The 15,095-nt window shown below is 42.3% G+C and overlaps 1 protein-coding gene across 7 annotated transcripts in view; it reads left to right on the forward strand.

Annotated features, from left to right (window-relative positions):
- Positions 1–7,980: 7,980 nt before the first annotated feature.
- ARHGEF6 (Rac/Cdc42 guanine nucleotide exchange factor 6) overlaps positions 7,981–15,095 on the forward strand; it is a 50,821-nt gene continuing 43,706 nt past the window's right edge. For 4 of the 7 annotated variants that reach the window (XM_074962696.1, XM_074962699.1, XM_074962698.1 and 1 more), the window contains exons 1-2: positions 7,981–8,133; positions 13,947–14,031. The gene's annotated coding sequence lies outside the window, so the exon portion shown is untranslated. Of the gene's footprint in view, positions 8,134–8,342; positions 8,490–13,946; positions 14,032–15,095 lie in introns of those variants that run through there. The other 3 variants (XM_074962701.1, XM_074962702.1, XM_074962703.1) reach the window with 3 other exon arrangements.

The following is a 15,095-nucleotide window of genomic DNA, read 5'->3' on the forward strand; positions in this document are numbered from 1 at the left end:
GGGGAGGAGGGATAGCTTGGTGGTTTGAGCATTGGCTTGCTAAACCCAGGGTTGTGAGCTCAATCCTTGAGGGAGCCATTTAGGGATCTGGGGCTTGGTCCTTCTTTGAGCAGGCGGTTGGACTAGATGACCTCCTGAGGTCTCTTCCAACCCTGATATTCTATGTGAGTTCTTTATGCACACTGCAACTTTTAACTTTCCAAAGTACAGTGGAGTAGTTCATATGTGTTTTAGTATGGTGTGTCCTGAGTAGAACTTGTTGAAAATTGTTTAAACTCTCGTTTCCAGTGGAAAGTGTGCTTTCTTCTATGTTGTTTTGTGAAACTTTGTATTATCAGTATTTTTATCTAAAATGTTCATTTATCATTTTTCTGTGCTCAGAATAACTTCAACAGTGATATTTTTAACAAGGGGGGTGTGTGTGTGTACGGAGGGGAGGGCAGAAGAAATCTCACCATATGGCTAAACTGCCTGAAAAGCTCGTATTTCAGATTTTGAAAATGGAAAGATTCAATGTGTTCTATAAACATTTTATGTAAGATTTGTAAAAATTGTCTCTCAAAAAATAAAGTTATTTAAAAATGTTTTATGGATTTTTTTCAATTAAATTTTCAAGCTCTTAATTGTTGACAGCAGTCCTGATTCTGCACACACTTAAACATATGCATAACTTTACTCACATGTATTGCTATTGACTTCAGTGGGACTATACAAAAGGGTAATTACATACTTAAGATCTTGCAGGGTTGCTCCCCTATATAGGATAAATTACTCAGATAAGATACCAATGGATGTGATATAAATATCTAAACAGAGAGGATATTCATTTTTATTTACAAGCAACCGTCCAACCCAAAAGTTCTACTTACTTTCACCATATTTAAGCACAACAATAAAGGACCTGAAACCATTTATACAGCCACAAACTTGTTTCTTCATTTAGAATGAGCATAGCTTCTGTTTTTTTAAAAATCACAAGTTCAGAGGCTTTCAATGCAGAGTTAAAAGTTGTTTCAAGCTTTCGCTCTGCAGTCACTAGAAGAGGCAGGAAGATGCAATCACGGATGTGGGTTAGGGTTTGTAGCTGCACTAAACTGCAGTGAAGGCAGAATTCTTAACGATGAATTCAGAAGAGCGAATCGTGACATGGCTTATTTCATTAGGAGTTTTAAATTCCCCCAAAAAGATTATAGGTGATCCAGAGCAGTTCTTGAAAGCTTCTCTGAAAGATGGAGTAGTACTTTGCAAATTGGTTAATCGGCTTCTTCCAGGATCTGTGGAAAAGGTAACTTCTTAAGTGTATTTTGGTAGTCACTATGGCAGGAGCATCTTGCCACACTGTGCTGCATGTCTCTAATACTCTGAGAAACCAGAGCATGATATTTTACCAGCAGGCACTGTTTCTAATGACTCTGTTTTTGGAGGAGGGAAGAAAGGAAAGATGCCATCTGTGTTTCAGAGAGACTTCAGTATGTTATCTTGTGTCAAAGTTACTGTATTGTTAGTTGGATCTAAGTAAAATATAAATTTGGATTGTAGCTTTTTAAAATTTTGTAATCTCAGAGAAATTTTGTCAGCAACAAGAAACAAAACAAAAAAAGCATATTGCTTATATTTACAGTTGGAATTGGTTGAATTATGCATGCATGGCGTAAGTCCTGGCATGACTTTTATGCATGCTCTTGTATTGGAAGTAGAAATATTTACTCAACCAGAGGTCAAATCTCCAAGTCTTAGATAATGTATCTATGACTTGTAAATATAATGCTTGAATTTTAAAGACAATTCCATAAAGAATGTACTAATATCTTGCTAAGCAGGAAACATAATAGATAGAGAAGGGACTCAAATAGGAATAAAAGTACCTTTCATCAGTGCCAGTTTGTATTTGGTCTGGCCAATACATTTGCAATGTTTTGAAGCTGCTAAACCAAATCAGTACATCGTGTTATAGTTTTATTTGGTACGTAGGCAGACAGTTCAAATCAGCAATAAGTAACTGCAAACAGAAAAGCGGAAGGAGCTTGATGAGAGATAGGAAATGGCAACACAGAGGACAGGCTGTCAGTAAAATGATAGAAAAAACAGATTCCTCCCCATCCTATAAAACAGGAACTTTTAAAAAAATAAGTTGAACTAGCTGGATATATGTCTCCATTTATGTATGTAGTGGTGGTTTTGGGCAGTGTGCTGATAAAGGTCAAGCTTCTCACTATCACTTAGGGCAGTGTCATATGCTGACATTCAAAACAATATGCCGACCATTTAGATTTATGCATCATTTCCTCCAGTGGCTCTTCCTGGTTCAACAGCTTGCCTACCACCCCCGAGCCTCCCCCTAAAAAGCTTCCCTAATTCAGAATAAGATGCACATGTCAAATATCCATGCAAGTCTGGTGAGCAGAGACTTTCCTGATAGTAATACAATAATCATGTCTGGGTTTTGTTTCTTTAGTATTGTCTGGAGCCCAAAAATGAAGCAGATTGCATCAGCAACATTCAGGAGTTCTTAAAAGTCTGTGCCACACTTAAAGTGGAGGTAAGTTATTCCACTTATCTCCATTACACTTTATAAAATGATTATTCTGCTAATCTATTTCCCTTGTGAATGTTCCTAAAATGAGACCACGTAGCAGGAGATTAAATTGATCATTATTGATAATCTCTTGTTTTAGTAAAATACATGAGTTTGAATTCCTTAATATTCGGGACAGGGATTCAGACAAATTTTGCAAATGTAATAGGGTGTCTCAGAGTTGAATAGACTACCTTTCAAGCCTTTGAGATGGAGCTAAATGTTGAAATAGGAACATGTACTAAAAATAACATTCTTTCTAGAGAGAGCTGAGGAGTTTGATCCTGTTGAAGATTTTTTGGTACTAAAGAAAAATTCATTCAATCCTCAGCCCTGCTTTAGTTTTCCTTATATTGTAGTAATATTAAGACTACTTTACATTTATCCAAGGTCTTTCCTCACAAAGGGTTCTTGTGTTAATTGTGATAGAATAAATGGTTCCAGAGAGTCAAAAGTATTAGCATGACCCTGTCTCTGTACAACACTAAACGGTTAAATAAAACTTCCGGTTTTGAGTACAGAGACCTTGGCCTACTTAGTCCCATGTCAAACATACTAGAAAATTCATGCCAAAGTCTAGAAATTTGTTGATCAGGATACACAGGAGAAAAAAAGAATCAGAAGAAGACATTTTGGAATTCAAATTGATGGGTCAACAGAACAAACTTAATCAGAACCTATCTAAATCCCTTTTTCACATAGAGCATGTGTTAGTCTTTCTTTGTCAGGCAGCCCTTCTTAGTGGGGAAGAAAGGGTTGGAACTTTTTATAAACTTTCACCTACTTTCCAACAGCTAAACTTACAATTGGGGTAGGTCTGATAAACCCCGGTTATGACAACAGGATCCTAAAATGCTTTACAGATATTGGGCCTGATTCTGCAAAACATATTTGTATAGATATAGCCTTTACTCACACACAAAAAGTCAATGAAATCAAAGGAATTACTTACGTAAATATCATCTGATTAAATGAGTAGGGGTTGCAGAATGTGCCTTTTATATGGTCCCAAAGAGTGCAAGCTGATTCCTGTGCCCAAGCCTAGCCCCAATGTGAGTGGAAGGGTGTGCCCACCCACAAAAGGTTGTGGGATCAGGGCCTAAATGACTGTACTGATTCTTAAAAATAGAAGTTCAGTTAATTTTGCTATATACTTTCACACTGGTCATGTGGCATCCCTTGAGTTGATTTAAAAAAAAAAAAAAAAGCCTCTTATTTCACACAAAGGACATCTTACCGTGGAAGTTTATTTGAAAATTTGGCATTAACTTCCTCAGAGTGCTAATGATGAGTCTGAGGAAAAAATAGTGTTTTCAAGGGAAATAAGTAGAGCTGGTTGGGAATTTTTCAACAAAACTTTTTTTGTCAGAAAATGCTGATTAGCGGAAAAGTGCCAGTTTAGACTAAACTTTCTTCTGGAAGGCTTCTTGGGTCCAGGATGGAATTTCTGGTCAAAATGAGGGAGAAAGAGAGACCCATATCAGAATATCCAAGGGCACTCACCTGGGATGTGGAAGAATTACTCCAAATCAGGCAGAGTAGGAGCTTGAACCAAAGTTACCTACATCCCCAATAAGGGCCCTAACCACTGGACTGGTGGCTATTCTGTATATTAACTGAAGCACATGGCATTAATAAAAAGCCATTATTTAAACAATTTCTTGGTTTTCACATAATTATCAGAAATCCCAGAAACAGTCATACTGTAAAAACATTTCTAAAAACAGGAATTTTGCTTTTCCTTAACTTTAGCACAAAGGGGTCAGATACTGCAAAGCCTTACTCACTCAGGTACCACCAGTGAATTTTACTTATGGAAAGTATCGTCTCTGAGGCCAATAGGAGAATTGGCACTTCAAAATTTGAAAAATGTAAACTAGCTCTATAGTTAGTCAAAAATGGGAATTTAGCAAAAAAAAAATCATCTTTTCCCCCATTGTTTCCCAATTTCAATTTTCTGTCTAAATTGGAAGAATTTCAGCCAACTGTATTCAGTGGGGAGAGATGGGGAGGGAGATGGAATGACCAGTAAAAGTGAAGTCATTAATAGAGGAGCTCCTTCCAGATTTGGATTGAGAGACAGTGGCAGAGGGGTCTGCACTTACCAGTACCTGTGTTTCATTTCTGCTATGCATAAAGCTAGAGAGGATTCCATGCTCAGGGCTGTCTGACCAGCACCTTTCACAAGCATTACTTTCACTTGGGAAAAAAAAACAACTAGCTTTGGGACCCCCTGCAGCAGCTGTTTACAAATGCAAGAGCAAGTCTGAACTATGAAGATGTACACCTGAGCTTCAGCACTGATGAAGGTCATGGAAACCATGGCCTGTGAAGTATCGGGTTGGCACTTGGAGAATGGAGATAAAGGAGCACAAAAGAGGAGATTTGGTTGGGCAAGGCAGCAGTACTTGAGAGGCAACATCTGGATGGCGAACTTGGTGAGATGTAGGGATGGGTTGCTTTCCTCAGGGAAAGCTCAGACTCCCTCAGGCATGAGGGAAATGGCAAGCCTAAGATAGAAAATACAGAGAAGAGATGGAGAGAAGGAAGAAGAAAGAAAAAGAGTGGAAGGAAGGAAAGAAAAAAGAAGACAGGATATTGTATGTCATCTGGTATTACATAATCTACAATAAACTCCCCACCTCAGCATACCCCAGGCTTGTTCTGAAAGGACCATTTCTAGGGAGCGAGAAGGTTTCGGCACATTCCTTATTTTCTCTGTTGGGACTGCTGGGTGTGAATTACACTGGTGGTCTCTTGTGGAGTAACACCTGAACCTGATCTCCATGAACCGGAGTCAGACCACCAACTGTCCTCCACAGATCACTGGAAAGCCATCAAGTGTTCATGATGTTCAGTCACTATTGACTTTCTGAGTTCAAACGTGTAAACTCTTTTCCCACCCACCATGATTCAGATGTGAGGCAGGGCTGTGTAAGAACCAACTACAGTTGGGCCAAAAGATTTGTGATTAAATTGGGAACAATTTGAGGTGCAGTAGAAAGGACAATTTCTTTTGCATTTTTTAGGATGCCCTGGGATACAAAGCAAGGAGAAAGCTCCTGTACAGACTCACCAGATACCATGTACTCACATGTTTAAGGACACACTTAAAAGTCCAAGCTGGACCGAGTGATAAAAAGCGGCTCTTATCCCTTTTCCCATCCCCATTCTCTTAAGCAAACTCATCTCCTGAAATCCTGTTCCTTTTGAGGTCATCCAGCTTCTGCACTTTCTTTCTACCTCATGTCATAACATTTTGTTGGTGACTTCACATCGGTTTCCACAGCAATAGCGACACCACAAGCAAATCAAGGATAAGTTTATTCAGGTGGAGAATAAACAGTAGTATCTATTTTTGGTACCTACCATTACCATATTCTTTGAGTTCCTCACAAGCTTTAATGTATTTATCTTCACACCAGCCCTGTGTGAGAGGGCAGTTCTATTCTCCTCATACGGACAGGGAACTGAGACCCAGAGAGACTGAGTGACTTGCCCAAGGTCATGCAGGACATCTATCATGGAGCAAGGGATTGAATTTGGGTCTCCTGAATCCCAAATTCGCACCCTAGCCACTGGGCCATCTTTCCTCTCCAGTAGATTACATTTTACCTTTACATGCTTATGTGCAACTCCTAGCATGCACACACATGAGAAGGCTGAATTTGACTGGATGTTTGTTTATTTTAACAAGAAGGAGAACTTTATTTAGCAAGGTAAAATGGTTATTGGTGTGACAAAGTAGTTCCTACAAATGGCTGGATTTCTGAACCAAGCCAGGTACCTGCATCATTAATCAGATGTTTGGATTAAATTATATAGTCAAGAGTCAATATCTGGATAGTAGAGTATGGAACTTTGGTGTTGCAGTTCTGAGCAGTTGGAAATCTGGGCTGCAAGCTCTAAGGCCCTGATCCTGTAAACACTTTTGCATGTGCTTAACTTTAAGCATATGAGTTAGTCTCATTGACTTCAGTGGAACTACAAATCGGCTTAAAGTAAAACATGTACAGAAGTGTGCAGCAGGATTGGGGCCAAAATTTTGGTTTTTATATTAGCTCTCAGTCCAATACTTCCATGAGCCATTTCCTTTCCAAAATGCAGCCAAATACTTTGCTGAAGTGTACTGGGAATTTCACACTTCATGGAAGCAGGGTTGTAATTGAACATATGGACAGGAAGAGCCAGGAGGCTTTGAGGTTGCTGTTTGGGGCAATATTTTATTTTTTTAAATGTCACTTCCTTGATTAAATAGTGACTCTTTCCCAGGGCCTTGAATAGCAATTTGGCTCTCTTTTTAAGAAGTTGAGAAAAGCTGACACTTTCATTTTAACAGTCTGTTGTCTCTTTGCCTTTGTTCTCTTGATATTGGGCTTTTATTGGATTTTTTTCTGCCTTTATCCTACCTGGTTATTCGATCCATATTGGTTTCTATCACCTTCTCTTGATCGTTCTGACAGTTGTGTTGGTCATCACTACTACTAATTTTTCTTCTTAAGGTATTGTGATGGTGGGAACCACCAGCGTGTGCTGTTGTATCTTTTTCCTACCGCAGGAGCTCTGCTGGCTGGCTATGGAGAAAAGCTGCAGTGTTAGTTTGGTGGGTTTCTATTTGAGGGAGCTGTGGCAAGCGGTAGGAGAGCTGGTTTTCTTCCCTGACTGGAGTCAGTGCTTGGGGTAGAGCTGTTCCCTGGCAACCCTGCACTGGCGTTTGGGTGGAGATTCCCGACAGAAAGGATTACCTGGTTGATTTTGTGACCACTTTTGTGCCAGGACTGATGTAAATAAAACAATTTACACTAAGAAAATACTTTGTCTCCATGCCACAGACTTCTCCATCCCCAGAGAAACAAACTGCAAGGCCCCTGACAGATGCTACTCTTCGGCGGAGGGATGACAATATTTTAGAGGTAGTGATTAAAATAGATGGAAACAGGATGGGTGAGATCCTCTTGCAGCAGCCAGAGCGCTTCCCCCGTCCCCCAGCCAGAGCAAAGCAAGCGAGCTCCTTTTGCTTTGGCAGAGAGGGAAACGGAGTTTCTCCCGTATTTAACCTGTTCCCAGAGCTGCCTTCAGCGCTGGGCGGGTCTGAGAAGCGGCTACCCAACGCACCGAGCGTTTGGCGAGGCTGCGAAGCGGACACACTCGCTTTGGCGAGAGATGCACCGGGCACTAGAGGCATCTCCGGGCGTTGACTCTGCGCCAGCCCGGCTGGGGCTGCAGTGCGGGGGAGCAGCTCTGCGCGCTGGGAACCGCCGGTAGAGCGCCAGGGAAGGGGCCCCGGGGCCGGCCGCTGCTCGCCCTGGGGGCTGGGGCGCCCCGGGCCGAGCGCTCCTCGGACCTGGCCGGGCGCAGCGTGCGCGCTGGGGGGAGGCGCTCCCTGTCACTTCCCCTTCCTAGCGCCGCGATCCGGCTCCGGGTCAGAGCTAGCAGCCGCCTTCCGCACCCAGCAGCGCCGCCTCCGCCGCGGACAGACCCGGGGGGCCGCTGTCATGCCCCGGGGGTGGCTGTCATGCCGCCCTGCGCCGCACGGAGACTGAGTGCCCGCTCCTGCCGTGAGTAGCCGGTGCCCGCCGCGCCGCTCCCTGCCCTGGGTGCCCTGCGCTGTCTGCACGGCCCCCCGTGCTGAGTGCCCGGGGCCCCCTGCCCTGCGCCCACTGCCCTCTTCCCGCCGCGCCCGGCCGCCCGCTCGTCCTCTGTCCCGCAGCTGGTGTCTGGTGCCCGCACTGCTCGGTGCTAGGGCGCATGGGAAGTGTCGCACGCGCACACACACACACCCACACAGAGCCCCCTCCCCACAGCAGCCTCCTCTCGGCAGCACGCTGATTCAGCGGCAGCCTCCGCCACCAAGTCCCCTGCTCACCGCCTGCCATCGCAAACCCTTCTCTGGCCTTCCGTGGCAGCAGGTAAAGTAAGTCACAACTTGTGGAGCGTGGCCCGTTCTGACTGTTTGTGTCCGGCTCCCCCCGGTGCGCTTAGTGCATGCAGAGCTAGGGCAGGCCGTGCTCCGCCGTGACTGAAGCCGCTGTCTGAATATTTTAATGTTTGTTTGGAGAGAGGATGCAATCAAGGCTGGTGGGGAGCGGAAACAATTGTACCGGGGCCCTGAGCTCAGCCCTTCCCCCGTACCCCCCGCCATCTGTAATGGGTGAAATAGGAGGGGGTGGGGCCCGAGATACCAGGGTCCCAAATGTCTATGGACTGGCACAAGTTGCATAAGTGACATTTATGGTGATCGAATCTGAAAAGTGATTTGCTCTTTATGTGGAGAAGGTGCCATGCCTAAAAACGGTACAGCGTACAAGAAAGACTGGCCAGTACCTAGGGTGTTAGGAAAGGTGGAGGTGTGACCAAGGTAGTGCTGCTAGGACTGTGGGACCAGCTATTCTGTGCTGTGCAGAATCTTCCTTGAGGAAATTCTCTTCATTAGAACAAGGACTGGATAGTGCTGATTAAAACATTCCCCATTGTTCTGGCATATCTCAGTTTTGCTGGTTTTCACAGATATAATTTGGTATAATATACAGATATAATATTTTCACAGATATAATAGTTTGGACCTGTTCCTGCTTTCATTGAAATCCATGACAAAACTCTCATAGACTTCAGTGAAAGGAGGATTGGGCTCCTAATTGCCAAAAAGGACTGACTGCCTAATAGTTACAGCAGCAGGTGGGACTAGAGCTGGCTTAGTTCACAAACCTTTGTTCTGTTTTGGTCACTTGGGTCTGTATCCTTGCTGTCGGTTTCACTTTGAGTTTTGGGTTTGTGCTAATGGTCTGAGTTTTGTTGGTTTCATGTTAGAACCATGCAAATCTGCCTTTCATCCGAAGCTCTAATTCATTGTTAAAAGGTTCTTAACCCTTGGTGAACCTCATTCACATACTGGGTTTATATAAAACCAGATATTCCAAAACTTTCTCACACATCCCTGGGTTTTATTCCCAGTTAGTGACTTGCTAAATATGTTAGGGCCTGATTTTGAGAGATGCTGAGCGCCTACAGCTTTTATATAAAATGAGTGGAATGTCTCTCCCTTCTGCAGACCGTAAGAAATTAAAAATGGCTATGCTGGGTCAGACAATGGTCCATCTAGCTCAGTATCCTGTCTTCTGACAGTGCCCAGTGCCAGATACTTCAGAGGGAATGAACAGAACAAGGCAATTTATCAAGGGATCCATCCCCTGTCATCCAGTCCCAGATTCTGGCAGTCAGATGTTTAGGGACACCCAGAGGATGGGATTGTGTCCCTGACCATCTTGGCTAATTGCCATTGATGAGCCTATCCTCCATTAATTTATCTTATTCTTTTTTGAATGCATTTATATATTGGCCTTCACAACATCCCTTGGCAACATGTTCCACAGGTTGGCTGTGTGTTGTGTGACGAAGTACTTCCTTCTGTTTGTTTTAAACCTGGTGCCTATAAATCTCAGTGGGTGACCCCTGGCTCTTGGGTTATGTGAAGAGGTAAATAACACTTCCTTATTCACTGTCTCCACACCATTCATGATTTTGTGGACTCTATCATAACCCCCCTTCATCATCTCTTCTCTCAGGTGAACAGTCCTAGTCTTTTTAATCTCTCCTCATATGGAAGCTGTTTCATCCCTTAATTATTTTTGTTCCCCTTTTCTGTATATCCTTTCCAATTCTAATATATCTTTTTTAGCTGGAGCGACCAGACCTGCACACAGTATTCAAGGTGTGGGCATACAATGGTTTTATATAGTGGCATTATGATATTTACTGTCTTATTACCGATCCCTTTCCTAAAGGTGCCTAGCATTCTGTTAGGTTTTTTGACTGCTGCTGCACATTGTGTGGATGTTTTCAGAGAACTATCCACAACGACTCCAAGATCTCTTTCTTGAATGGTAACAGCTAATTTAGACCACATCATTTTGATTACATAGTTGGAATTAGGTTTTCCAATGTGTATTGCTTTGCATTTATCATCTGAATTTCATTTACCATTTTGTTGCCCAGTCATATAGTTTTGTGAGATCCCTTTGTAACTCTTCACATCTGCTTTGGATTAAATTATTTTGAGTAATTTTGTATCATCTGCAAATTTTATCACCTCACTGTTCACCCCTTTTCCCAGATCATTTATGAATATGTTGAACAGCACAGGTCCCAGTATAGATCCTTGGGGGACTCTGCTATTTACCTCTCTCCATTCTGAAAACTGGCCATTTATTCCCACCTTTGTTTTCTGTCTTTTAACCAGTTACTGATCCATTAAAGGACCTTCCTTCTTATCCCATGACTATCTACTTTGCTTAAGAGCCTCTGGTGAAGCTTTCTCAAAATTCAAGTACATTATATCCACTGAATCACCCTTGTCCACATGTTAGTTGACCTCCTTAAAAATTGGTGAGGCATGAGTTCCCTTTACAAAAGCTGTGTTGTCTCTTCCCCAACATATCATTCATCTATATGTCTCATAGTTCTGTTCTCTATTATCGTTTCAACAAATTTACCAGGTACTGTACTGAAGTTAGGCTTATTGGCCTGCAATTGTCGGGATTGCCCCGGAGCCTTTTTTAAAAAATCAGCATTTCATTAGCTCTCTGCCAGTCATCTGATATAGAGGCTGATTTAAGTGATAGGTTTCATACCACAGTTAGTAGTTCTACAATTTCATATTTGAGTTCCTTCAGAACTCTTGGGTGATACCATCTGGTCTTGGTGACTTATTACTGTTTAATTTATTTGTTTGTTCCAAAACCTCTTCCATTGACACCTCAATCTGAGACAGTTCCTCAGATTTGTCACCTAAGAAGAATGGCTCATGTGGGAATCTCCCTCACATCCTCTGCAGTGAAGAATGATGCAAAGAATTCATTTAGCTTCTCTGCAGCAGCCTTGTCTTCTTTGATTGCTCCTTTAGTCCCTGGATCCACAGGAAAGGATTGCTGCTCTTCTAATCTCCCTCCAGGCTCCCACCTCTATCCACTTCCTCTCTCCCCCTTACAGTTGAGGACTGGGAAAGCTGCAGCTGATTTTATCCTAATATGATGTCACCAGTGTGGCCACATGTTTCCATTGGAGAAAGCCAGGATCTGTTATTTCTAATGTAGGAAAAACACCATGACTCAGTTTGGGTAAATTGGCATAGGTCTGTTGACTTCAGTGAAGCTACACTGATTTACACCAGCTGAGGAGCTGGCCTCTTGTCTTTTACTATCATAAAGTATCGGTGGAAAGAGCCACACACACTTCTGCTTTTGGATTTGCAACTCATCTTTAATTAAGAGAACAAAAGTAGGGACTAGAGAAACAGAAGGAGTAGAGTTTATATCTTACAAGTAAGGGCTTGTCTACATTATTCTAGAATAAGGTATGGAGTGAATTTAAAGTGCAGTAGTTATTTCAGAATAACTCCCTATGTGGACACTGTTATTTCAGAAAGCTATTCCGATCAATTTCCCCCATGTAGATAAACCTAAAAGTTGTTTGCTTTCCTTCCATCATCTTCCATCACCTTTTGCACATGTGCGCGCACACACACAGAGGATATGTCTACATTAGACTTTTGTATCTCAGGTTAATTGAATGCCAGTTACCTCGAGGTGTAATGAAGATGAGCGCACCCATTCATTCTGGGTCTGGAGAGAATACTGCTTTCTTGAAGTATTTTTCTCATTCACTGCTTTAAAAAATATACTGATGCCACCATTGCAAGTCTGGGCTTGTTTTCTTTGGCTGCTGAAGTGGAAGAAAAGGACATGACCCAGAAAATGACACAGCAGAGAAAACATAAGCAAACGTTGCAATCCCAGTGTTTACTTTCAGAACGAAGCCGTGCTAACATCACATCCACTAGTCACTGCCAATGGGGTCACTATGCTCATGAGCTCTTTTAGCCTCCCTTTTGAGGGAGAAACTAATGTTGCTATTTAAAGCTGAAACCCTTGCTCAAGTAGCACCTACTGCAGAAAAACTACTTCAGACACCAGTAGGTAGTGTATGGCCCACTCCTGTGGGAGTCTTACAGAAACAAACCCAAGAACAGATTCAGCACACGCATTAGAAGATCTGCTTAGAGTATCCCCAATATATGTGGAAACTTCCTTCAATCTTACAGAGTTATAGAAGTATCAAAGGGATAAGTCTGGGTAGTTTGGAGTAGTGTCATTTGAAAAGGAAGCTACTAAGTTTAACACACTCTTTCATACAACTCTAAATGGGGAGGCTTCTGCTTATTAATTTTATCAGAGGTGGTTTTAATACCTCTTCTTGCAGATGATATTCTTCTAGATCCAAGTGGTTATATAGATTTTTAAAACCAAGAACTGCATGTTGTCTTCCTCACCTACTGTGTAGTGCCTACTGCTCAGATGCTCTGTGATGTGTGTGGCACATACGCTTAGAGAGAGAGAGAGAGAGAGTATAGAAGCTTGGATTCAGGGGAGGGCAAAGGCACGTTTTACTTCTGACTTTATTAGGAATTTGGTAAATGTGCCTGAGGAACTATATGTAGGAAATGAAAAAGGGCCACATCAAAGAGTAACCCTTCTTTCTGTGAGTTTTTTAAGGTAATGAATGATCTTGTGCTTGTTTTTCACAAAGTACTTTTTAGTGCACTGGGAGAATCTGTCAATGGATAGTGTCTGGCTGGACAGTGTCTAAGGCCTTCCGTGCTCATTGGCTTTGCAGAACTGTAGCTCTAGCCGCAGTACAAAGTATACCTCTTAATGGGCAGGTGGTGTCCACAAAGCTTCTTGTACCTCTTCAACCCCACTCAAGGTTTGGAAGCATTTGCACAGACCCTCCGCACTAAGGTGAATTTCTTCCATATCAAAGAGTGAGACTGTGGCTAGAGTGCTTTGAAAACCCAAAAAAATCTTTTTGAATGGAATGTCTTATACACTGGATAGTGAGTGCCTGCTGCCTGGAATAACTGTAAATATGTACCGCATGCTATGTTGTAAGTGCAGAACATCCTGTGTTTGGCACCATCGCTGTTAAAGTATTTACACTCTCAGGCCCATTAGCTTAGATTACTAAAATGGCAGTGAAATCATTCCTTCCCTCCAAGCAAGTGACAAAACTCTGAATGATTTCAAGGGGAGCAAGATCTGACCCGCATTTGCAAACGTCTTCCTTTCATGTCCATAGCATCCTGCTCTGAATGGGTACATGCACCTTCTTTCAACATCTGTTGCCAGTTTAACCTCACTAAGCTAAAAGGAAGTTGAACAAATCAACTCCAAAACCTCTTCCTATATTTGAAATGCTGCAAAGATGCTTAGGGGGTTTTGACCATTTAATAATCACTGTCGTTGCTTACCAGAGTGGGCCAGTAAAACTGGGATTATAAGATGTTTTGTGTTAAACTGACATAGTTCCTTTTTTACAGCTCTTTGATGCACGCGATCTGTATGCCGGAGGAAATTTCTCCAAGGTGCTGAATACCTTAGCAGCTGTAAACAAAGCTACTGAAGGTATGAAAACTTTTATCTTTTTTTTAAAATACTACCTCTAAGTATGGTCTACTATTTTTAGTAACTCATGATTTCTAATTATTTTCAAAGGTTTGGCAGACCGGACTGCCCACCTGGAGCATGTGGTACAGTGGGATTAACATTTGCATTTCTAGTGATTTAGGACTGAAATGTGCTACCTGAGATATGCATTTTGGAGGTTAGAATCTTCTTTACACTATGGCCCTTTACGTGGTTCTGGCTGTATAAATGGACCTTCCAGTGCATCAGCATAAATCGGCCTTAATATAAATGAGACTCTAGCCCCAACAAATGCAAACATCGAATTTTAAATGGTACATTTTAAAGTTTGAACAAAAAAGTAGACCATCCGCATTGGACATTTGTTGAATGTCTAAACACACAGAATTGCCAGACGCTCAGTCCAATGTGTCAATGACCTTTGCTTTTCCTTGTTTAGGTCTGTGAAGTGTCTCTCCCTGATCAGGAATCAGATGCCTGATATATGCACTGTGCCACTTACAGTACTGTCTGCTCTGATCAGTGCAGGAGCAGGTCATTCAGGCAAAGCAAATCTGGGTTGTCCCTTCTCAATATTTAGCTGTTCTCTAAAATTTTCCTCGTTCTTATTTTCTGTCAAATCAGATATAAAGTGAGAAAATTCAAAAGCAAACCACTAAATACCATGAGCGTGGAAACAGTCTTACTTTATTAGGTAGAACTCCCTGCACCCTGTACTGTCTGTAGGAAAGAATTACAGTCTATTCTGGGGAGTATGGGGGAGGGAGGAGCAGGATGCCTTAATGGGTAGGTTTGGTGAGAGATCTGCATTTCACAGATCTGAAAAGAGGTTGGAGGCGGGAAGGTAGTTATGGCCCCAATCTTGCAACTGGATCTGCACAAGCAGACCTCTGTGCCCAGTGGAGTCTGTAAGGTTACAAATGGCATACTTTAAAGCCTCTCATGTTTCTTTATTATGTTGCAAATTGCATGTTAGGTTATTCACACAGAAAGAATTTAAAAATCCAATTTAATTGTCACCCTTCAGGCCCTTTGTTTACTTT

This window comes from Natator depressus, chromosome 9, assembly GCF_965152275.1.
Source record: "Natator depressus isolate rNatDep1 chromosome 9, rNatDep2.hap1, whole genome shotgun sequence".
NCBI classification, from domain to species: domain Eukaryota; kingdom Metazoa; phylum Chordata; order Testudines; family Cheloniidae; genus Natator; species Natator depressus.